The 24,435-nt window shown below is 38.6% G+C and overlaps 1 protein-coding gene across 1 annotated transcript in view; it reads left to right on the forward strand.

Moving 5' to 3' along the window:
- Window positions 1-24,435, forward strand: part of LOC124172779 (acetylcholine receptor subunit alpha-like) — a 463,254-nt gene that overhangs the window by 106,286 nt on the left and 332,533 nt on the right. The window lies entirely within an intron of this gene.

Genomic DNA, 24,435 nt, shown 5'->3' on the forward strand with positions numbered 1-24,435 from the left:
GTCAATTTACATGCATTTTTCACCTTGATAATGTTACTCTGTAACGAAACCATGGTCGGTATCGATAAATTACTATGTGGAAATACCAAAGTTGTTGATCCTTCTATTCCTGCGATTATGGATTTCCACCAAGTTACGCCCGCTGCGATTAATTCCACATTGCCTTCTTTGAGTGTTACGAACCTTTTTAATTGTGTTCCCGTTCACGAGGGTCTCAAAGAGGTGGAAAAAATCCTAGATAATTCGGAAGCCGAACACTTTAAGTCCAATGCAACTCTGCACCAGTCAAAATTATTTTTCATTTCGCCACAAATTATACCGCATGAATGAAGGACTGTCCGCTTGGGCTGTCCGCTTTCACCTCTAGCTGAGATATTGATAGACAGCTGGGAAAGAAAACTTTTCCACCCTAAGTACGTTTTACTTAAGAATGTTTTTTATTGGCGTAGATATGTTGAGGATATAATTTGTTTGTGGACGGTCACCAAGCGACAGCTTGACCGATCTTAATCCCTTTTAAAGGCCTCCACCAGAAAATTACATTAACCACCGAGGTTGGTGGACCAACTTTTATTTTTTTAGACTTGACCATTTCCATTGAAAATAACAGGCATATGTTTTCCGTTTACAGAAAACCCACCCATACTGATTCCGTAATACCAACACCTCATTTCATTCCCACTCCCATAAACACATGTCCTTTCACGCCATCGTTCATCGTCTAGTTAACATTTCCCTTCGGCAAACAGATTTTAAAGAGGAATTAAATACTGATTTGTGAATGAAAAATGGATTTCTACAACGTGAAGGCCTCTACTATTCAGTGCATCAGGAATTAAATACTATACGACAAATCGCTCATAACAACGGATACGAGAAATCTTTAATCACATGGATTTTAAATAGGAAATAGTGTAAAATACATTTTCTCGGCCCTTTTTCCGATGTTGTAACCCAAGCAATCCCTAAAAATAAATACAATGTTGCTTTTTATAATAACAACACCTTGGGAAGATTGTTAAATAATACTAAAGATGTAATCGAAAACAAATTAAAATCTGGTATTTATAAATTAAAGTGTAGCCATTGTGATTCATGGTGATTGATGAATGCAATGCTATATCGGCCAAACGGGACGAAACTTCCAGACAAGAATGAAGGAACACAAGGCATGCTGGAAGAACAAGTATACGCCAGCTTTCGCCGGGCACCTCTTGGAAATGGGCATTTCTAAGCAGTTTCGGTATAGAAATAATCCATTTTACTGGTAAAGGAAGGAGGATGGATGCCTTAGAAATTCGGAAGAAATCTACAAATGGAAACCTGGTTAATGACATGACCTTTCCCAACCCATCCCCCGTATTACTCATCACCCTCCCAAATCACCACCCCCACAACCCAATTGATAAACTGAGTTCCCCCCCCTTTTCTCTCCAGGAATTATCAAAACCCCTCCATTAACAAATGTGGTATATATAAACCTGTCCACACCATATTTTTTATATTTTCTGTACTTGATAATGGTGTAACAGTCCAAACTAGTCAAAAAATAGACATTTAAAAATATATATATTGTGTAAGTAACAAAGTGTCTGTCATCTATAATCTGTAAAATACATTTCTAGTTGCACCGTAAATATTAGGAATTGAATATCACTGGATCAAAAATTAGTAATCGTATTTAAACTCCCTGAGTTGCAAGGCTATTCATCTACAAACGTAGTTGATTAATTCGATTAGTTTTAAAATTGGTGATAATTTTTGTAACTAAAATGAGAAAAAGAATAAAAGCCCTCAGAACAATACGCCAAAAATAATGCACGATTTTCAAATGAATCGCCCTCATTGTCTGCCATGTTTAAAATTTCAGTAAATAATGCGAGGCATAACTGGGAAGGAAGCTAATTTCAACAAAATTCAATAGATCGAATGCATTGTTTGTCAACGCTCCCTCGTGGGAAAGTTGTGAAACCATTGAAATAGAGGTTTACCGACTACAGTCGTGATTTCAAAACAATAACTCACCTGACGCGTGGCAAACACTGGAGGCACTGGATTTTTTATAGCCCTTTTTATATTGTTATTGAAACCTAGTTATTATTTTTTAGTGGTACAGTATTTGGGAAAAACATCTAATATCGAAAATAAGATTCATTGTATCTTCTCCGTCATGTAAAATTGTATGAGAGGATCCCATTTAAAATACAATTCAGTCCTGCCAACATTTCCTATTATTCACATTTTTATTTATTGTTTCTTTTAAGTATGCACTTTCTATTAATTGAGACTTCTTCACGTTAAATGAACGATGGATGAGCTCGTATAAAAGAGGAGAGGTCCATTTTCTCGCTCATAGACGTACATGAGTCTATCTAATGGACGACCTTCGACATTTCTGACTATTAAATATAATTTAGCGCAGCAAATGATGTGGAAAGTTTAAATTCTTTGAATGGCTCAACTGAAGAAGTTTTATATTTTTTCACTATTGTGATAGTACGAACTAAGTACAAAATCAGATTCCCAGGTAAAGCAGGTGAGCCATGGAACGGAAACGATTCAGCACGATGAAAAGTTGAGTATAAAACATCTACTGGCGATAAGACATCATTTTTGCTATAAAAACGTAATTTTTCCTTATCTTATGTATACAAAAGAAAGTCGAAAATCGTGTTAGTTAGAACACTTATAGCTCGAGAACGGCTGCACCAATTTTAATGATACTAGGTTCTTTGGAAACGCCTTAGCCCCCGATAACATATAGGACATTAAAAAAGGATAATTTCACAAATAATTCATCTCTTTCTTAGTGATATGTTTTTAGGAGTTAGTAACGCAGCAATTGATAAGTCGGTCAAAACTACGAATAAATTTTTTTTTGTTTTTACCAATTTAATAACTGAACTTCGTAGCAATATAACATTTAAATTACTAAATATATATAAAATATTGAAATTGTATTTTAAAAATTTAATTCGTGCTAATTGTAAGCCCAGCTCAAGTTGACTCTTCACTACCGTGTTTGTAAACAAATCTCCAAGCAATTGTTGGCAATCGTAGTGTCCGTGTTCCTGTCGACGAATCGAGCAGTTTGATTTCACTTCCTCGGAATGTTTGCAAATTAATTTCATCGGAAGGTGAGCTCATCAACAAAGTGTTCCAGAATATGATTGATAACCACAAAAATCAAAAATGGTTGATTGAGCGAACAATTTTGACCATAAGCCATTTTTTTTACAGCGGATGCAAGTCCTCATCTTTTTTCCGAGTTTGCCACATTACTTGGCAACATACTAAATCATTTAGGCCCTAAGTATTTGTATGACTGTCGATAAATTTCAGTCGTCGGCCTAGGTATATCAAAGTTTCTCAATTTCTCTCTATCAATGTGTGTGAATATTGGCAACCATTCCTTCTCACCTGCACGTCACTCCCTCGCTTGAAAGCGGTCGCAAGCCGTTCCCTTGAGGCACTAGACTGACCATTCATTAACCTCTCAATACGCTCTGGGTACTGAATACAATAACAGAAGATTTTCTAACCTATTCACGTAAATATCAACCGATTTCTTTGGTGTTTGGTATTAAGGAGATTTCTTTGGTATTTGGTATTGGGGAGAGAATTTCGAATAAAATTCATGCAATATTTGTTTAGTAGATTATTGGCGATAAAACTATTTCACCAAAAGTATCCGATATTTAACTATCGGGCTCTCTGGAAAAGGATCGGTAGGATATCACAAAGGTCTGTAACCTGCCCTCCCTTTCCCAACAGAAAATGAAGTCAATGGCCTCCTTGAAAACTTTCCCGAACAGATTGATGTACTCAAAATCTAAGTATCACAGTTGAGGGCTCACTCTATCTATAAGTTTGTCACTTCTTCCAACTTTTCAATGCACTCCGAGGAGGAAAAGCGAAATGAGGCCCACTAGTGAACGAGGCCCCCTCTACGAGCCAATATCCAGTCCCTCCCCGCTTAGAAGACGGAAGTAACGTGTGGAGTCTCGTGAGGGGTAACCCCTTCCCCTCCTCAAAGAGTATGGCCCAGGGACATCCGCGCTATTCACCCCACCCCCCTCCAGTTCCCAGGGTGCATAGCGACCCTTCTCCGGAGAGAGAGGGAATGGATTATTCTCTCCGTCATCCTTCCAATCTCAAATTAGTCTTTTCTTCAAGTCTTTACGATTCAAGAGCATTTGAGCAAAATTTTTTTCATTAGGGTACTTACTTTAAGGATCGTAAAAAATAGCATAAACGTATTCATTTCATCTGATGTGGTCCATGAAAATTTTAAGGGTGCTCCTTCGTCCTTTATGAACTTTTTCATTTCCCAAGCTCTTTTATAGTATACCCGTTTTCTCCTTTAGCGTTGTTGGATGTGGTTAAGTAGGTCGAATTAGCCTATTGGTTTTCATTCCGGTGTGTACTTTGTTAGATCTTTCCTTGAATCTTCTCTAAGGATTGCTTTTTTGGTAGGAGTTACATCTTCCACATTTAGGTGAGGAGTTATCATTGACTTTGAACTTAAATAGTAAAATATGACTTACGGGGTGCATTGCCACCAAAAGTGCTCAGTGCAGTATTTGATAAATTAAACCTAATTCTTAGCGAATCCATGGAAGCCTTCTTTTCGAGAAAGATTATATCTGTGTGAAAAAATAACTCCACCTACTACAGCTAATCTTTGATAATGGCATCTGCCCATGGCATTATCATATGTTACAATGAGAAATCTGATTGACCTCATTACTCTTATTAGTGAATTGGTGCTAGAAGTTAAATCCTGTTTATTTAGATTCTGTTTTTTTTAGTTTTGATTGGCTTTTGACACAAAGAAACGGGATATGACTTTTTTGAAGTGCATTGCCATCTTAAGTGTCCAATGATCTATGAAACCCTAAAGATAAATTAAACCCAACTCCTGGCGAATTCATTTTCACTGAAGATCAATGATGTGAGTTTCATCGCAAAAATTGGATAAATGACAGCTTGATGAATACATATAATGTCACCACCCATCTATCACCATATCATGATCAGTCATAAAGTGGATTTAAAGTACTTCACCGAGACCACATGTTTCCTATTCATTTGCTTAGATTATGTGCAGCGTTTTTAGCATTTTAAGGTTGTGACTTTGCGACACATAATTCGTATAAAATCGCCAGCGTAAATGTGATTATCTAAAATCTACTATGATACCTAATATTGAAATATTAGAAAAAATAAACCTCATTCGGAACCGATTTTCAATGAATTATTATGCCAAAGAAAATATGACTTTTAATTTTGGTATTTACCCGTTACATCTTATTTTAAAATTTCAGCGATTTATCTCGCCATGTAAGAAAATAATTTGAACGAATAAGTGACTAGTCTCACTTTTATATTTACGATACGATATTGTACTGAACTATGTCTATTGGCTTTCTAAATTACCATACATTCTATTTTTTTCTTGTTTGTCTCTCCATACACGCAAAAATCTTTAAATATAAGATGTAACTAGGTGTCGGCGCGGAAAGTCCCATTCTGGCAAACAAGAGGTCGCTAGTTCGAGTCCCGCGTGGGTAGGTTTCCCCTATCCAGGGAATGGTTGTTCGTATACGTTAAATCGTTAAAAAAAATTAATAACCCGATATAAAATGCCCCATAAGAGCTGCATTCGGTAGTTTGGGAATAAAAATAAAAATTTTAAAATTGAAAATTTTACCTTAATATACGCACTTTTATCGAACCCATGTAGCACGTAAGTATTGGTTTTTCTTCTTCAATAATTCACCCTTCTACTCCATAAACAGCTTCAATGAACTAAAACAGGTCTTGTTATTGAAAAAAAAACTTCCCAAATAGCATTTTCCATATTTCAAGTGAATCTCTTGACTTTCCACCTGGGTGACATCTTTATTTTCCAGCTTGATTCGGTGGCTTGCTTTGCCACTGTATTAATGCGAGAAGATTATCACACTTCGTCGTTTCCATCTCTAAAAATAAACCAAATAAACATTCCGGTGTTGAAAGAATTTCAGTACGGAAGCCTGAAAGATATACCTGCAGATGATGACCGGGAAAGTCTTTTATCAATATTTAAGCTCTCATAATTTTCGGATCTCCACCGCGTCGTATCTTGTCTGTTAAGGACAAACTCCATAAGATACCGTTTCGCCTGCAATCCCGCCAGCATATTTAGTTCAGAAGTGGAGTTCGTTGCGAAATGGGCCTGAGTAGTACACATATATGCACGTTGAAGTTATGATGCAGGAAAAATTGCAAACGAAACTGTCGTCATCAGAAATTAAACAACGCGGTAGATTCTCGGAAACCATTAGGGTATCTACTGCTCATAGCGGAATACTTAACAGAAATTTGTGAATAATGTTTTTCTCCTATCTCCCATGTATTGCATACAATGCCCGTAACTGTTTTAATAATGGTCTAAAAACAGCGATAATAAGTGAGCCTGGGGTATTTTTTTATGGCTCTGTTTGCTACGAGAGTGAAACGCGGCGAAAGGGTTTTCCCATCTCTCTCTCTCTCTCTCTCTCTCTCTCTCTCTGTTTCTCCCCTCGAATCATCCCCTCCTATTTTTCCCGGAGGAAGTGACGGAATGAGTTATGAAATGCGACGCACGACTTACCTCGATTCCCTCTGTACGATCGCTCCATTGAATCTATCTGTTTCCAACCGTTGGGCTGTAGACCCAATTTCATCGGAAAGATTTGTGACGACAGATTTCGTTTTTGTTTTTCTCCCCCTCATACAACTAAGTCACGTGGTACTCGTGCAAGTCATTTCAGAGCTATGAGGCTTACCGAGGAAAGGAAATTTTCTTATAATGAGCAGATCGCAAAATATACAGGGTGTCCCATTTACCTTGACCACCCGAAATAACTTTTTGTCCAGATGCAAATTCAAAAATGTGTCAAGCAAAAGACTTATTCAAAAATGTAGCACAGTGGACTATTAACATAAACACAGCGTATTGAAAACATAAGAAACTTGTCCACAGTAAGTGGACGAGTTTCTCATGACTGGTGTGCATTTTACTATATTTTCATTTGTTCACCGTCAACGTCAGCAAATGGAGTAGTTCCAGTACCCGCGTAACTGCACTAAGCGCTAGAGAGTCAGTCATTTTTCATAAAACTGAGTTTATGCTAATGGTCCACTGTTCTACATTTTTGAATACGTCTTTAGGAGAGGAAATGAATTGCCGAATAAAAAATATAGAGTGCCATTTAAAAAAGGCATACCGCTGTTCATATCTTTGTAAATAACAAAGCTACAAGGAAGGCAATCATGCTGATTAATGTCCCCCTGACGGCCGATGAACATTTGCTTGACACATTTTTGAATTTCCATCTGGTCAAAAAGTTATTTCGGGTGGTCAACATAAATGGGACACCCCACACACCCATGGGTATACCTCGGTAAATATTCCAAATTCTCTATTTTTTGACACTACCGCTATGTTTTCGGTTGCTATGCAGTATAATGTGGCAGTTTCAGGTCGAAGATGCTGGTCCACGTTCTCGGCCCTCGTTGTATACAGGCTATTGTCATGCCAGTTCTCGTTGCCGCTCTCTCATTGGTCCGTTTAAGCAGCCTCCTCCAATTCAGGTCTAGATGGTATCCATAGTCCCTGTTGGAAATGTCCGTCGAGACTATCTTACTGAATGACACCAACCGACGCGGTAGTAACCCAAAAATGGAGAATTTGGAATCATGGAAGCACGGAAACATTCGTTCTCGTATCCGTAAATCTTGTTCCCAATTTGCTTTCGTATCGTCAAAAAATCATATAACAAGTTACACCTCCAGTGATATTTTTTAATTTGTATCATCCACATCAAGGAAAGCCAATCCAAGTATTTTAATTCTTCAATTTCTGTCCAAATTCTGCAAAAAATACAACAATCAGTTCTTAAATGATCCAAGGAGTTTTTCACTTTCTCAAGCAAATGTCGCATTAATTTTTCCCCTGTGAATGTAACTATAAGCCTTAAAGTATGTTTGAAATAAATTATATTTGGGTTTAAAATTTATTTAGAGAATACTCAATACTTTTAATGGGTAATGGAGAAGTAATGAATTGCCGTTAGAAGTATGATACCACTATTATGGTATAAAATCGCAGAAGGGTCAACATATATTACTGTGTGGCAAGATAAAAGCTGTTTCTATATGTTTGAGTCACTTTTAGACTTCCAAGCTATTTTATCTGTCAACTGAAAACTAGTAAGGTCTAGAGCGGACGTTGCGAGGTGTTTCCTACAAGGAAAAAGTTGCCTCCGTCGGCATTAAATGGCTGTCAGTCGCCCTTGGCACCTCGATCAAGTTATCCATACTCAAATTCAAGATCGTGTTATAGATTTGCACTCCACTCGACGTCGACGGAGGAAAAAGTCCCCAAATTTCTCTTAAAGGGAAAATATTGCAGAACGGTGAATGCGAAAATGAAAGCCTTCACGAATGAAAGCCTACCTCCTCCCATAAGTAGTGACTATAAATTGATAAAATGTGCACTTTTGAAGGGATTAATCTCCAAAAATCATTGACAGCGTAGAAAGTACAAATTCAGCTTCCTTACCCCACTGCTCAACTGGGGTTGTGAGAAGCCAAGGGGTTCAAGATGTTTTTTGCCTAAACAGGGTCTGATAAAGAAATTAGGTTAAGAAAACAAATGATATCAGTTAGATATTTTGTAGTGCATATGAGTTTCCACTCGATGTCAGCACAATACAGAGACTCACTCGTATCCTTTGACCACCGAGTAATTGTGTATTTCATCTATCAATTTCTCTACCTAAGTCTGTTTAGACGTAAACGTATTGTTTACTGGACTCTGACGTCACGATCAGCCAACATGGCGATGGGTCGTTTAGAGCGCAAGATTCAAAGACAATTTTAAAGTTGGAGTTTTACGAATAATACGCAGATTAGAGAAGAACTGCTTTCACTCTTATTTTCAGCGCCAAGGATATTTTTTATCGCATAATCATCCATTTTCAGTGGAATTCCCCATTATCAAGGCATTTTTAGTGCATGCCAAAGGAATGAAGGAAGTATTGATGACTTATCTCCTTTTAATAAACTGATGGAGTGGCTAATGAGTTATACTTGAATAGCGAAGGTTAAAACAGCTGTTCGAGATGCCAGAGCCCTTGGATTGGTGAGACTTGGATTCCTCCTCAATATGCCTGTCCAGCCTTTTGCTCTTCTACAACTTCAACGCACAGATGAAGTCACTGCCTCCTCACAACTAAGTCTTTGTTTGCTTTTTTCCGGCGTGATATCCATCGTCACCGTTGAAAGTTTCCGTCCAGACTATCATATTCCGTCAGTTACTAAGCAGCAATTGACGCGGTAGTGACCGAAAAATGTAGAATTTTTAAGCTCAAAACCTCGGAAACCTTCGTTCTCACATCGGTAAATCTTTTTCCGCATTTGCTATGATATCGTCAGAAATTAACATTTAAAGTTAAGCATGCAATTTTATTTTTTTATTTATATCATCCATGTAATGTAGAGCCGAATCAAGCACTAAAATGCAGCGAGATCTGTCCCATATCGACATAAAATACAGCTCTGAGTTCTGAATAGATTTCTTGAATGCCTCTCCTCGTTGTGCAGAAAAGTTTCTCGGGTTTTCCACCGGTTGATGTCGTCTATGTTTCCCGACGTTTCGAGCAGCGACTTGCTGATCATCCTCAGGTGATCTTCCGATCATTCGGTGGTGAATGATCGGAAACTTTTCTGCACCTGGGAAAACCTAATATCATATATCGCTATTCCTCATTGTGCTGTCGGGCGTTTTCTTTTCTTCCATTCTCTTCGTTTGACCAAGTCACTTCCATTCGCAGTTCGTTTATGCATCGGGTAATGTTATGGGTATGATTTAACTGCTCCAGCCCTGCGTATCCATTCCATTCCTCTCCATTTCTCCTTCTACCTCATGAGTTCGTATATCTGCCTTTGTATTTCCTGCTCGAAAAATCTTGGGAGCAATTTTACCCGATCTCTTCATGGTCAAAGTCTCTAAATTTTTTGTGACCGTTGAGATGGCATGTCTCTTATATTTTATCTTATTATTTCTTAAAATATTGTATCTCCGGTTTGCTGTCCCGGCATAGTCCAATATCAAAATGAAAACTCAAGAAGCTCATCTCTTTATTGTTGTGATATATTTGGGTGTGTTGTTGTGATATACTTAAGTAAAAATTTTCAATGATATCAATCTAACTGAATGCATCAGTTTGAATGAGTCAAAAGCGTCTTATCTAAGAGTGATGCAATGGAAATTCGCACGCTTGCAATGAAAAGGGCGTTTCAATGCATTTTCACGTATCTCGATATGTTCTGCTCTCCTGGAGATATTATCTTGTCCTCTCCTCCATTGTCCAGCCTTATGGAGGCAATTTCATTCGTAATAGTTCCAGTCCAGGGGAAAACACCGCTTTTCATTTGGATTGTTCGTGCTCCTTTCAAATCTCCCGTGAAACACAAAGGGTATCGGCGAGGCTCGTTTGCAATTCATGCTGACTCCCAAAACTGAGACAACGAGCATGAGCGAATCTCCATTCCGTGGCACACGCTTACGAAAATACCCACCATGAAAATAAAAGAAAAATTTCTTTCCAGGCTTTGCTGTATCGCGAAGAACGAAATTGGAGTAAGAAAGATCGGGATGGGAGCTGAAAAAAATTTCAAAATGAAGCATGCTTCCTCACCGCAATGTTTAATAGGAAAGAATCTTTCTAAACTCCAAGGTTATAGAGAAACGTGATTTCGCGAAATCTAAGGCACTCGGTCTCAATGGAAGAATGACGAGATTAAGGAATAAACTTTGTTTGCACTTAATTTAAGATGAGAGAAATTTGCACCTGGATGTTCATTTTACAATTAGCATCGTTGGTTCTTCATCGTATGGATATTTTCAGTAAAGTCATTATCTTTTTACTGTAAATGGAAATTCAAGAACATTCCTTGTAGTCCTTATTGTGTCGAAATAAATTATAGAAGGGCTTGAATATCTACATTTCTCACTCATTTTCTTTAGTCTATTTAATTTTGCAGATAAATACAAGATTTTAGTAGAAATGGAAAATTATTTACTTTTTTATAATTATATAAAGCGCATTTCAATTTTTTATCGATGCTTTGAAAAAATGATACCTTCATTTTTAAGGAAGCATAATAAAAATAGCTTGAAAGTCTGCCGAGTTAGGGAGGAAAGTCATATCCTTTTATTTTCCTGTAAATTTCTCTATAATTCTGAAAGAATTTGTTTCAAACTAAATTTACCATCTACTGTGGTTCAAATAACAATTTAGACCCATTTTCAATTGTCAGAATAATTTCCTCCTTTTTCATTATAATTTTCGTTTCATTTAACTACTAATGAGATTCAAAGTTTTAAAAGCGGAAAGTTTAAATCTGGTACGCGAACTTCCCCATTCGTGCATAATCACATAGTTTGCAATACTTTGCTAAACATGAGCAAATTTTGCACGATGACTCGTAGTACATGAAAAAAAACTACGACGCCCCACTAGGGATATTTGAACTCAAAGAAACTCGAGGAGTTTTCCGGGAACAGTGCTAACGTTATTAAATCTCTGAGCGATGCTGGGGCGGAGGGAACGTGAGTGACCTCGAACAGCTTCGTGAAAGCCTCTCTCGGCTTCTGCGATTTCAATGAACGTCTGCTCCCTGCATTCTTCCCAACCCAACGGAGATGGTGATTCAATAATCCCGTTTTCAACTTCCTTTGAGGACTTTTGTTTCAAACGCCTCATCTTCCCTCTGCCTCATATTCTCTCCGTAGAATATGAGCAAGACATCGTTCCGATAATTTTACTTGATGTCCCGTTGAAATTTAGATTAAGTTTAATTTGATTGTTTTAAAAAAACTTTAGTTTCAAATGCATTATCTTTCCAGTGCCTTACATTTTCTCCAGAGAGATAAAGCGAAAATCTATTCTAATATTTGTGCTTCATGATGATGATGGCCCGTTGAAACATACCTATTTTATTTATTTATATGGGTATTTGGGCAATATCAATGACTTGGGCACCCTATAAAACCCATGGATAGACACCTTTGTTGTTATGCTGTTCCTTTTGCGACCCGGATGACCTTGACGGTGACCTTACAGGGTCAACGGTTGAATTCTCGTATGTAAAAGTGTTATTTTCGGGTTTCTCGTGTCCGAAAACCTAAGAATTGACATCTTGGTCGATGAAATTCAGACTTTTTTCTATCTCGATTTTTTTTACATTGAAACCCCATAAGGCAAATTGAAATTTTAGTTTGGACCCACATTGTGAGTTCAAAAGGTCAAAATTGTAAACTTTTGCTTACCCTCAACAAAACTTAGGACCTTTTTCTATAAGTGTGTCAATTTTCATGCATGTTGCTCGATGCAAAGTTACTAAAATTGCAGGTCAAAAATGACACACGTCCCTTGGGACAGTCTGTATATCAGTTGGTTTGATTAAGAGATTGGTTAATATTTTTCGTAGTAGTTGTAGAATTGAGTGTTCGAGGGGTGCGCCAACGGCTTCGGTCATTCTGCACCACTGCTCATTCATTTGATTCAAATCGTTCATTCAAAGTGTCGTATATGCGTAATTTATTTACATAAAATAAGTAGGAGCTTTTATATTTGACTAAACATACCTATTTCTTTGATAAATACAATTTTACTATATAAATTAGTGGGGTGGTCTCCTAGAAGGAATTCAAGGTCCCCTCTATATTGAACCGTATCCGCGCGTCACGGTATTTGTCACACACTGCAAGGATATGTCGGATACTTAAGGGGCACCTGCACTCATCACACTGAGGAGCTTGCTTCTCTTCGGTAAAGAGAATGGCATGAGTCAAAGGACAGTGCCCTATCCTTAGCCGTATAATTACTACTTCCTCCCTTCGATTGTTCCTGGCGGAGTAGGGCCAAGCTGACGTTTCCGCCTTGATGCTTCGTGGTTTGTTATCGTTCAGAGTCCTCCGCGACTCCCTCCACTGTTCAAGTACAGCTTTTCTTAGCGACGCTCTCAGCTCTTCGTAGGAACTAGCGTTGATGTATACTCTTCGTCATTAAGAGCTTCCTCGGCCAAGACACCTGCTTTTTCGTTCACAGCTATCCCCTCATGTCCCGGAACCCTGAGAAAACAAGCATTCACTCCCTTTCTCATGAGGGATAGCAGCATTAACATTTTTCTCTGCCTAAAGTGGTAACGTACAGGAAACGAACATATTTACTGCTCCTCTTGTTGTGCAGACAGCGTACATGAAGCGTATGCATTAGCTTTATAGGACGTGAACTCATAGTCAAGATTACACGAAGCCTGCATCAAGCGTACACTGTTTGCTTGATGCCAGTGACGACATGTAGACGTGCATCTTGCTCACACACGAGAGAGTTTCGTGTATAGTGTCAGAGCTGCCATTTGTGTTTGCATAAATTTGGCTAGACTACTAAAATACATTTCAAACATTACTGTATGCAGCACCGGGGTGGTTGGGTTTACTAACAAAAGAAAAAATCGATAAAATCGATCGAATGGTGAGACGGCACCTGCGCTCTATTTTTAAAATAAGACAATGTCTGGGCAATGGAGCGGTGTACACGATTACTCAAGTAACTGCAGCCAAAGAGGTGGTGCGAAAAATAGCTAAGAAGTATTTGGACGAACTGGAAGAAAAAGAAAACGAGGCTATTCAAGAAATACTATCATATAAAGACACCTTGAGAGATACATTTCGAAGACCAGAGCAAATCTTAAACATATAAATTATAAATAAAAACAAATGACGAACGCAAGGGCGTTATACTAATACGTCAAGGATGAAAAGAAGTCAGAAGACTTCAGTATCCGTAGAAATGAAGACCACACGCCTTTACATTTCAAACCCACTGCTTGAATGGCGATGATATATATGTTTGAATTGCCTTGAGAAATAATTCCCTTGGACCGAGAATCGAACCGCGGATCTTTGGCTTTCCGAGACACTGAGCAGACTACTACAGATCCTTGATTCCCATGGCAACTTAAACCTCAGTGAATTGCGATGGGAATCCAGGAAATCAAATAGCGTAATGATCTGCGCAGTGGCCCGGTGAGTCAACTGTACGTGGTTCGATTCCCGATCTGAGGGAATAATTTCTATTATTGTGGGTCTTTTTACTTTTAACCCACAACATTTTAACGCTATGCACCGTAATGGCTTACAGACGTAAATCTCATGCAGTACGCTATCTGTGCATCAGGAGGAGAATAAACAGTGTACGTTTGGCTAATATTCTTTATGTAATACCTTATGTAATATGGGAGATGTAGAACAGAAAAAACCCCAGGAAGTACTTCCTTCGAGATCAAGAGGCAGCCACTTCAAGAAAACAAAGTAACCAGAAAACATGAGTGCTTTGAATTCCAGGTTGGGACTCAAAGCGGTTGCGAAACAGCCGAATACCTGAATGCGGGAACCAGACAATTAGCACTTCTTTCAAAGGTGATTTCTTTTCAAACGAAGCCAAATACCGCTTTGAATTGCCGTTCTCGGAAATTTCTATCGATACAGGGTAGAATAGGCTTAATGTTTGCGCAGGTTTTTGTAGTAATTCTATACTATATGTCCTTTCTCCTAGACCCTCAAATTTACTTAGCATTATCGTAATGCAATTGGATTTTCATTTTAGAATGTCATAAATAACCCCAAGAATATTTTTCATGGCATTAGGTTGATATGCGGAGAGGCTGGAGATATCCTCACCTGGTGTATACGGGAGATATATTGGAGATGTGAGGCAGAGAGAGAAGTGCACGTATGCGGTGGAGAGACTGAGGATGTATATGCGTGGGAGTGGCGTCAGCTGGCGATAATGGCGCCCCCTTCCGCCGAAGGGCGCCACCCCATCTCTCGCACGCGGTGGAATAGCACTCTCGCAGCCGCTATGCAGACTGAGCGAGTGATGTGGGTGGCTGGGTGGCATGTGGAATGAAAGGGCGAAAGGGGGGTCGAATCCCAACCCCTCCACCCACCCAGCCGTATCCTCCTGAAGCAGGCCCAGGGGGTGGTGGCTACAAATCCAGTGACGATGACCCCTACCCCCTTCATTTCTAATAAGATTGAAGATATTGGAACACTTTCCAACAGCAACACATTTTCAAACATTATGAAAAACCAATAATTATAGCTTTGTTTTCCACATTTTTTTAATTGCTCAACTACACTGCGATCTATGTTTCGAAGAAGATCTTCATCATGAGGCATGTAAGACGTTGAATTTATAGACACTCAAATGCGGGAGATGAAGGAAGGATGGACTGGAGTTTTCAATCGCTGTGTAGGTGGGAAGAGATAATGGTCTACAAAGACGAGCATGATGAAGAGGTTAAGTAGGTTATGGAAAGGCTGTACGCCAAACGGTCGAATGGGAATCCTCGGAAACAAATGTTTTACCCTCCGCCGCAACGTGTAAGTTGCTGAGATGAGTGGCGCAGAGAGGAGAGGTTTTGTGGGATAAACCTCCCCCTCCCCACAGAGCTCAGAGAAATTTTTAAGTTTCATCCATTTCACTTAATTGGATTAATATTACTTATAGAATAGTGTAAGGTTTAATAAAATATCCCTAAGAAAGCAGTAACACTCACCATCTTGAGCCATTTATCTGCAAAATTTTCTAGGGGAGACCTTCCCGCATACCCTGGCGGGCATTCCACACCCTCTGACCCTCAATGTTAGTTGCGCCAAAAACCACCCCAAGCCTTAATTCCTAGCTGCGCCCCTGGCACCCCCCTTTTGGGGCCGTGCGTGTGTGTGAAATGGGGGAAGGTCTGGAAGGAGGGGTGGGATGTGTGCAAACATTCGTTGGCGATCACTTCGTTGCAACTGATACTTTTCAAAAATTACATTTTCTCAATCGCGTCTAGCCTCGGCGCTTCGTAACCTCTGTGCAGGATCTCAAATTTCAAAATCACTTTGGTGTTTTCTTCGACCAGATGTTTGGCGAATAGAGACGATGGCTCACGCTTATTTCTGGCTCACGGTTCAAGTTCTTTGATGTGTTTTTTTTTTAACCTCCGTTCCGTTTGGCCAATGAACATTTTTGTCGATCCAGATTTCCTCAATACTTGTGAAAAAATATCAACAGAAAAAGTGACCTTCATATGCCTGCACTGTCTGGGCTGGTTTGAAATTATCGTTATTGCAATTTGCAATATGGTTCCCGTAATGTATGAATGATATTTTTAACACCTCTGTCAAAGCATTCTCCCCTAATCGTTAGTGACAATGCATCTGATAATAATAATAAGATACCACTGAATGCGTACGATGAGAATGAGATCAGTTTTATTAAGAATCAGAGCTGAAGACTGTTCTGACAGTTCAATATGATGAGAATCCTACCCGCGGGGAGGTGAGTACTGCTATCCACCCCCTAACATAAGCAATGGGATGGACGATATTCTCTCAGTCTGCCTGTGACCCCAGAAGGAGGGTGGCATTGTTGCAGGGGCCATGCCACCCTTGCTATCCTCCCACCGCAACTGCACGCTTATTAAACTGCATCTCGTGGCAGCCTCCTGCTCTCTCCTCCCCTTCCAAAGGGGCGTGGCTTACGACAATTGAGGTACATCTCAGAGCGGCCCTTCGGGAATGGGAGAGAGGGTTAGTTGGGAAATGAAAACTCAATCGTACGTTTTTAGGTACCTACCTGTCCAATTTTAATGATAACAACGCCCAATTTCACCGCATGTCGTATATTGTATTCATCATTTTTATAATGCATATAACCAGAGATTTTTTAAATAGTACAAAATTAAAGACATATTAATCTATGGAAGTACAAACTAATTTTAATAGAGTTTTGGATAAAGAGGTACATTAATAAATATGATCACTAATATTTCCATTTTTCTTCCTCTTTCAGGTGAGTACGAGATCAATTGTGGCTCTTCATGGCAGTGTAGGTAAACAACTATGAGGTATTATTTTACTACTTGACAGGTATATGGAATAAGATTCACGGTTGAGCTATTAGATGCCGGCCTTTTATGTCACAGATTATCGTACGGAACTTCTCTTTAATAAATTATTGTCAATCAGAGACATTAAAATTTATGAATCTTAATTTATTTGCCTTTAAATGCAATACTTACTCGATTAAGCTGAAGCAGCCTATATAATTAGTGAATTAAAATTAGGAGCCAGTACCCTGAACCAGTGATTTTGAGTGTATTTGTCACCAATTGAATAAAATCTATATTATTGTAGATAAGAATAACATTGAGGCTTAAAAATCGTCATAGGAAATCGTTAATTTAACGTATAAACTTGCTAAAATATGAACAGGTACCTAGAATCAATGCCTCGAACCGGTGTCTTTGGATTGTCTTTTCCGCTTATTAGATGATGCGAGCTAAATAAATGAATGAAATTGATATAAGCTAATTTTATGAGATATATTATTGTTGACCAGATTAGCCTTCAAGTACACAAATCTTCGTAATCAGTTGTTAAAATAGCATACAAATGTTCAGAAAAAGGTACAGAAACCGAGAACAGGAGGTTGGAAGCGGTGTATTGAGGATGGTCTTTCGCCAATTCGAATATCAATTGAATGAAAATGATGTTATCGTAGGAAATATTAACATTCGCGCAAACAAATCGGCTTGAGTAATCATTACTTTATCTCATCAATTTACTTAAAAGGTAGCTAAAATAGAGAATCGGTGCCTGGTACTGTTTTTTTGGGATGATATTTCCGAGAAATGGATGATGAGAGCTAAATAAATGAGTTAAATAGATGAGACTTAAATGAATTAAATACATTTCATCGATGTTATCGTGAACAGGATTAGAAATCAAGCAAACAAGTCGCATTAATAACTTGTCAAATCAGCGTACTTAAGTTCTAAAAAAGGAACGAGAAGCGAGAGCTGTTGCTTTGGAATTGCTGGTGTCTTTTAGAAGTTAATTTTCCTAATTAGATTATCAAATGAACGAAATTGATGCCATAGTAGGCAAGGTCAAACTTCAGGCTAAGAGATCGGCTAAAGTAATTTTTAATCTAGTGCGCGAAAGAGAAAAACGAACATAAACCGAGAACTGGTGCTTGGAACTGTTGTCATTGGCATGGCTTTTTGTAATTGGATCATCAATTAGCTATTTAGATGATCAATGCATTACCATTGATGTTATGGTAAACCATACGAGCATTCAGACCAAACAACCGTCTTAAGCAATTGCTAATTTTAGCACATTCAAATACTCATTCAATTTTTCATCCAGTTGTCCACCAGTGAAAAAACTTTAATGTGCCGAAGTTTTCAAACTTCTTTTTCGCACCAAATATTTTTTGGTATCTTTTCTTTTTGGCGTCGGTTCCGGTTATTCCTCGAGAACCAGTGGCACTGAGAACAGAATAACCAAACCGACGGATCCCTTACTTAAATATTTACTTTCTTATGAGTTAAAAATTCGATCCTAGAGCAATCAAGAGCATTTGTTGTTGCAAGAGCCATTATCTTCGTATTTCAATCAACGTAACCGCTTGTGATGAATGTATCAGTGGAGAATCCAGAAAAGAGAAAGGGGGGGAATTAGGTTGAGGGTCTGGGTGGTAACTTGCCAGCAGAGGTGGGGCCCAGGGTTTTGAGAATTTTTTTAGATTTTTGAGAGTTGTAACAATTTGCAACAAAATTTTAAGCCTGTCTCGTTACTAACTTTACAAATGATTAGTTTTTTTATACAAGCGTTCATGCACATTGTCGTAGGTAATCTTACGTCATGGTAAGTTTCTATAATTCTTTACTTTTGTATATTCGACAACTGGCCAAATAACCATTTTATCTGATGTGAATTGGATACCCCAGTTGGGGCTATAAGGACTATTGGAGTATCCAATTTACACCATTGCCCCCCGTTGCTCCTCTCTGTATCCGCCACTAGTATAGATGATATAAAATTTTCTTTTGAGTTAATGAATGGTAATCGCACACATTTTGTACCATCTTTATTTCCACATCCATTACTTGAATTCGATATTTTTTTATGGTCGACATCTATGGCAGAAAACTTCTGCGTGTGAGTCATGCCTCAAGGTTTACCTTCGAATATTTCAATTCATTTCTATAACCGATTGAATTGCTAATGCTTCATGAACACCTACTCCATCCTGGCTGAAATTTGGTACAAGAGCAATATTTTTCCTCCCTCAAATAACCTCACTTCACTTCCTTGATACACAATTTTCTCTCCTGAGAGCTCAGTGGTCCAAATTTTTTTAAAAGTTTTATGTGCGAATGATTTTAAAAATGTAGATTCGAGTAAAAACAAGCATTATTAGCTTACAATAGTCGAAAAATATTTGACTCTGCTGAATCGCGTTTACAATTTTTACTGTGTCATATCGAAAATTGCCTACTTTACTGGGGATACCGCTGTTTTATTTTAGGTTTCTACGGTAGATAAGGCGGTTAAGGGTTACTTTTTGTGTTAAATACTTGCCTTCCTAATGATATTCATAACTTAAATTTGATTAAAAATTGTAAAAATAGTTGTACCTTTAACCTTACAATAATCGCTATGCCCCCATGGCTAAGTTATATTTCCGTGCGACTTATTCTCAATTAGCATGTTTTCTTGAGTATAAAATCTCTGAAAAGAGAAATTGCGGTAATGCTGACTTTTTCAATGGTTTCTTTGATAATGCATATTACAAATTATCCGCTATTGCAATTCTCGAATAATTAATGCCATCATTTACCACCGTGGAGGTAACTACAGCAGTTAAAAGCGCACAATTCATAATAATTTATCATTTCATTAATAAGGTGAGCTAATCTATATATATAAAAGAAAGTCGAAAATCGTGTTAGTTAGAACACTTATAACTCGAGAACGGCTGCACCGATTTCAATGAGATTTGGTTCTTTGGATTCGTCTCAGGCGGGGTTAACATATAGGCCATTAAAAAAAGGATAATTTCACAAAAAAATTCATCTCTTTCCTATGGACATGCTTTTAGGAGTTATAGTAACACAACAATTGATAAGTCGGTCAAAACTACAAATTAAATAATTTGTTTTGTTTTTACCACTTTAATAACTGAATTTAGTAACAATATAACATTTTAATTACTAAATATATTCAAAATATTAATTAAATTGACATTACATTTTTTAAATTTAATTCGAGCTGATTGTAAGCCCAGCCGTGGCCCAGCTCAAGTTGACACTTCACTACCGTGTTTGTAAACAAATCTCCAAGCAATTGTTGACAAACGGTAATGTCCGTGTTCCTATCGAGGAATCGAGTAGTTTTAACTCATTTCCTTGGAATGATTGCAAAGAAGTTTTACCGGAAGGTGAGCTCATCAACAAAGAGTTCCAGAATATGATTGATCACCAAAAGAATCAAAGATGGTTGATTTAGCGAGCAAGAACGAAGATGTGGATGACTAAAACGAGGTAAATTCAAATAGTTCGTATTCTACATGGATTCTAATCTTTTAAATGTGTAACAAACGAAGACGAAATCACCAACTATCTATCTGAATATTTTAAGTCCTTGGACGTACCTGGCTTACCAAGGCACGTATTCAATTTACAATTCGTGTTGCATTCGTGATAACGATTAAAAAATCGCATGGTCATTCTTTCAGTTTTTGTGTTGTTTGTGCTCATGTGCTAATGAAAACCCATGATTTTCTCATGGTCAATTTAGCGTGCTATGTTCACGAGTCGATAAACCATCCTCTGTATTTCTTCCTTCGCTTCAAGTGCGTAGCTAGGATAGGGGGTTTTGGGCGCAGCTAATACCACGGGTCTGTAGGGTATAGAAAACTCGCTAAGGTAATCGGGAAGTGTGGGGGCACTTCCCCCAGACATTTTTTTTAAGATAAATGGTTCAAAATAGTGGGTTTTGTGGCTGTGTGAATAGTTAAATATGTTTTGTTTGTTAGTCATCCGTCCCCCAAATATTAATAACAAAATCTTTCATTAAAAAATTCTCTAATCTCTTGGGGGGGGGTTTATCCCCCAAAACCTCCCCTCGCTGCTTCACTGCTTTGCTTCGCTATATTTATTTAGCTTCATCCGCTTCATCTTGCGCCTGATAACAAAACAAAAACTGTTGTTTCTCAGAAGGTGCTTGACGCAAAACATTAAACCCGAATGTGTAGGGCTCACCGTGGTGCGTTTACGCATGCAGTACGTTTACGCAGTGCATTTTTTCCAAACAGAGATACTAAAACTGGCGCGCCTTAAGTCATTTAATGCGAATGCTGCTTCATATTTTCTTGCACGATTTTGAGCATCAGTCAAGCGTCGGTCTGGGGTCGTGTCAACCTGCCCCCTGAATGGGCCAAGTGTATGCAACAGACTTGGACCTAAAAACATTTTTTTACAGCTAATAACGCAAATAGCCAACAACTGAATGCGTATAATTTTTATTTCATGAACTGCTTTATTAAACCACAATGCCCAAAATTTCTTAAGCTAAAACGTAAGAAAATTTGTTGAAAAAAATCCACGTAAACGTGCTCCGATTCACCCTATGTAGATTCAGTAAAGAAAATGTCTTTCTGACAAGCAATTTCGGTACTCATTTACGTAGTTTTATTGAATTTGTATCCTTATTTTATTATAATAAATTAAACACGATTAAAAACGTTACAGCCGCTCTTGATTTATAAATGGTGTAAGTAAACTGTAAGTTCATTGATTGTTAGGCGGTACGAAGTTCGCCGGGTCAGCTAGTTGTTACATAAAATGTAATTCATTTTTATCTTGTTATCGTGAGTCGCTTCACATTAAATTTATTTTCATTTGCTTTCGAGAGTATGACGATTGCGGATCCCAAAACTGGATCGAAAAGATGCATGCTAAATTCGTATGTATAGTAACTGTCAAAGTAGGAAAATATGATTATCTTTCATTCCTGTTCAAAGAGCGTTAAGCTTCTATGGGCATGATATGTCCATTTATAATTTATACACATACGGATATAATTATATAGCCAGTTAATATTTACCTTATGGTCCTGCGCAAATTGCGCTTTTTGCAGAATTATGTGTAATGTGGAAAGTGTTCCTAGATGAAAATAAACTTCACTTATTGACAGAGACGAAATTTATCTCATTCTCCGAAGTCTCATGAATCTCTTAGATTCTGAGTTATTTCAGTTCGTTGCAGGCCTCACTTGACGTATTATGCCGTACGAAAAGATACTTCACCTTGTAAGCATCCTAAGTTTTGCTATACTTGGTACAGTTTGAAATGAGCAGGAATGAAAGGAGCTTTTACATTCCGAAACTGTACCAAGTAAAGCAAAACTTAGGATGCTCACAAGGTGAAGTTTCTTTTCGTACGGCATAATACGTCAAGTGAGGCCTGCAACGAACTGAAACAACTCAGAATCTATGAGATTCATGAGACTTCGGAGAATGAGATAAATTTCGTAATTATTTTATTTTTACCATGAAAGTGCAAAATTTCTGGCCAAATTATTTGCAACTTTTTCACCACTAACAGTAAATGCTATAAGCAAAACTAGAAATTTGGAAGGACAAGGCAATTAAAAGGTGCATTAAATGACATAAACTTGGGGAATGCTCAGCATTTTTTCGTCGATGATTAGACAAAATTCAGGTTGGCACTCAGGCAATCAGTCATCAACGAGAAGGACAACAGGAGAGAACCCTCAGAGGGCTAGACTAGAGCTAGCTTTAGCCTAGCTCTAATTAGATCTATTGATCGTTAATGATTTCTTAAGGCAATAGGGTGGTTTCCTATTATTTTTGTATTGCCTAAATCGAAAGATTATTACTCCTGGAGTACGCATTTCACGCTTTTACATTTTTAAATGACGATATCTGTTTTTCGCGATTAAATGAAAAGTAAAAACTTTCAAGCGCGCGATAACGCGACGGCTAAGTATGAATGGTGGGAAAACCCCGTGTGACGTCGTTCTGGTTCCCGCTGCCGCAAGTGAGGTGACCTTGGGGTGAGGCTTTGAGAGCTGATACGAAACAGGATGCTAGCAGGTAGCAGAGTACCCTGCCAGCTGGTAGCGCTTGGCTTAATAATACCTTATCAAAAGAAGGAAACTTTCCGACCTTAGGCAGTTTTAATAGGTGATTATTAAGAGATGTTTCCCTGAGCTCTGTGCCTCATGCATGCATTGGCAATCTCAGACGATGTAAAACTCCTATCTACTCGTATAGAAACTAGGTCCCTGTGACATCGCATGGGCGCCAATCCGGCCTTTTTCAAATGAGGATAAAATTGACCATTGCCATTCGTCTAAACTGGGGTTTCTAAAACCAAATAATTTGTATATTATGAATACACTAATGGTGGGTAACGAATCGCAATCAATTTCTTTCGTTTTCTTTGATGAAGGAAACTACCCTATTGAGAAACCTGTGTTGGAGATATAATTCTTCCAACTTTAATTAGCAATGTTATTTCTTGTTTTCAGCTATAATCTCCTCACTCAGAATAAAAACTTGCCGATAGCATTTATTTGTTCAAATTATAATCTTTCTGTATATTTTCCGCCTCCTATTCATACTATAATAATTATCCCGCCAGAGGTTTTCGTACTTTTTTAAGAAATGAACAAAGTCTCTGGTAAAATCGTAAAATTAGGCGAAGGTGGGGTAGTTAGCAGTACAAAAACTCTCCTTCTTCCATCTTGAGCTGCGAAAGTGAGCACTCCATCGGCGTACCCTCTGTGAGAGTAAACCCCGAGTTCAGGTGGCAGTGCGCTTTGTTTCCCAATTCGCTTCGCAGCTGTTTTGGCGCGTGCGCCATTCTGCCCGTGGTAGCTTCGCGCACTTCATTTCGCAGGCGAGTGCCGATGGCACAATGCGCCAAAAGGGCCCTCCGCATTATTCGTCTGCCGCTCCGTGGAGAGGTCCTCGGGCAGCAGCCGGCCCTGAAAGGCCCTCTCTCGTCGTTTGCGTGAATGCCAAACCGAGAGAGTCAACTGGTGCGGCGGCCGCGAAAGAGGTGCCAACTGTGTGTAGCGAGAGGAACTTCTCTCGAGGCGTAAAAAAAAAAGAAATGGCGACGTCCGCTCTCGACGATGTCTCTCGGCGGCCACGCGGGCCACTCGGGAATTATAAGGAAACAAAAGACGAGAGAGATGCGGATGCTCAATCAACCCTCTGCTCGCACTCTTCATTGGTGTCGGACTCTCCCGTGAAGCGGCGACGCGACGTGAAGCTCTCGTCCATCCCTGAAACCGCATGAATTGTCTTTGCTTCGCCTATTGGCCCATCCACTTGCGGATTCTTGCGTGACGGAGAGAGAAGTGCACAGTGGACGACGAAGCGTTCTCTCCACTTTAGACAGATTTATACGAGAAATTCCGTCTCTTTTCCACTGCATTATATTTTATTAGAGGCATAATTTTCA

Source organism: Ischnura elegans, chromosome 1, assembly GCF_921293095.1.
Source record: "Ischnura elegans chromosome 1, ioIscEleg1.1, whole genome shotgun sequence".
NCBI lineage: Eukaryota > Metazoa > Arthropoda > Insecta > Odonata > Coenagrionidae > Ischnura > Ischnura elegans.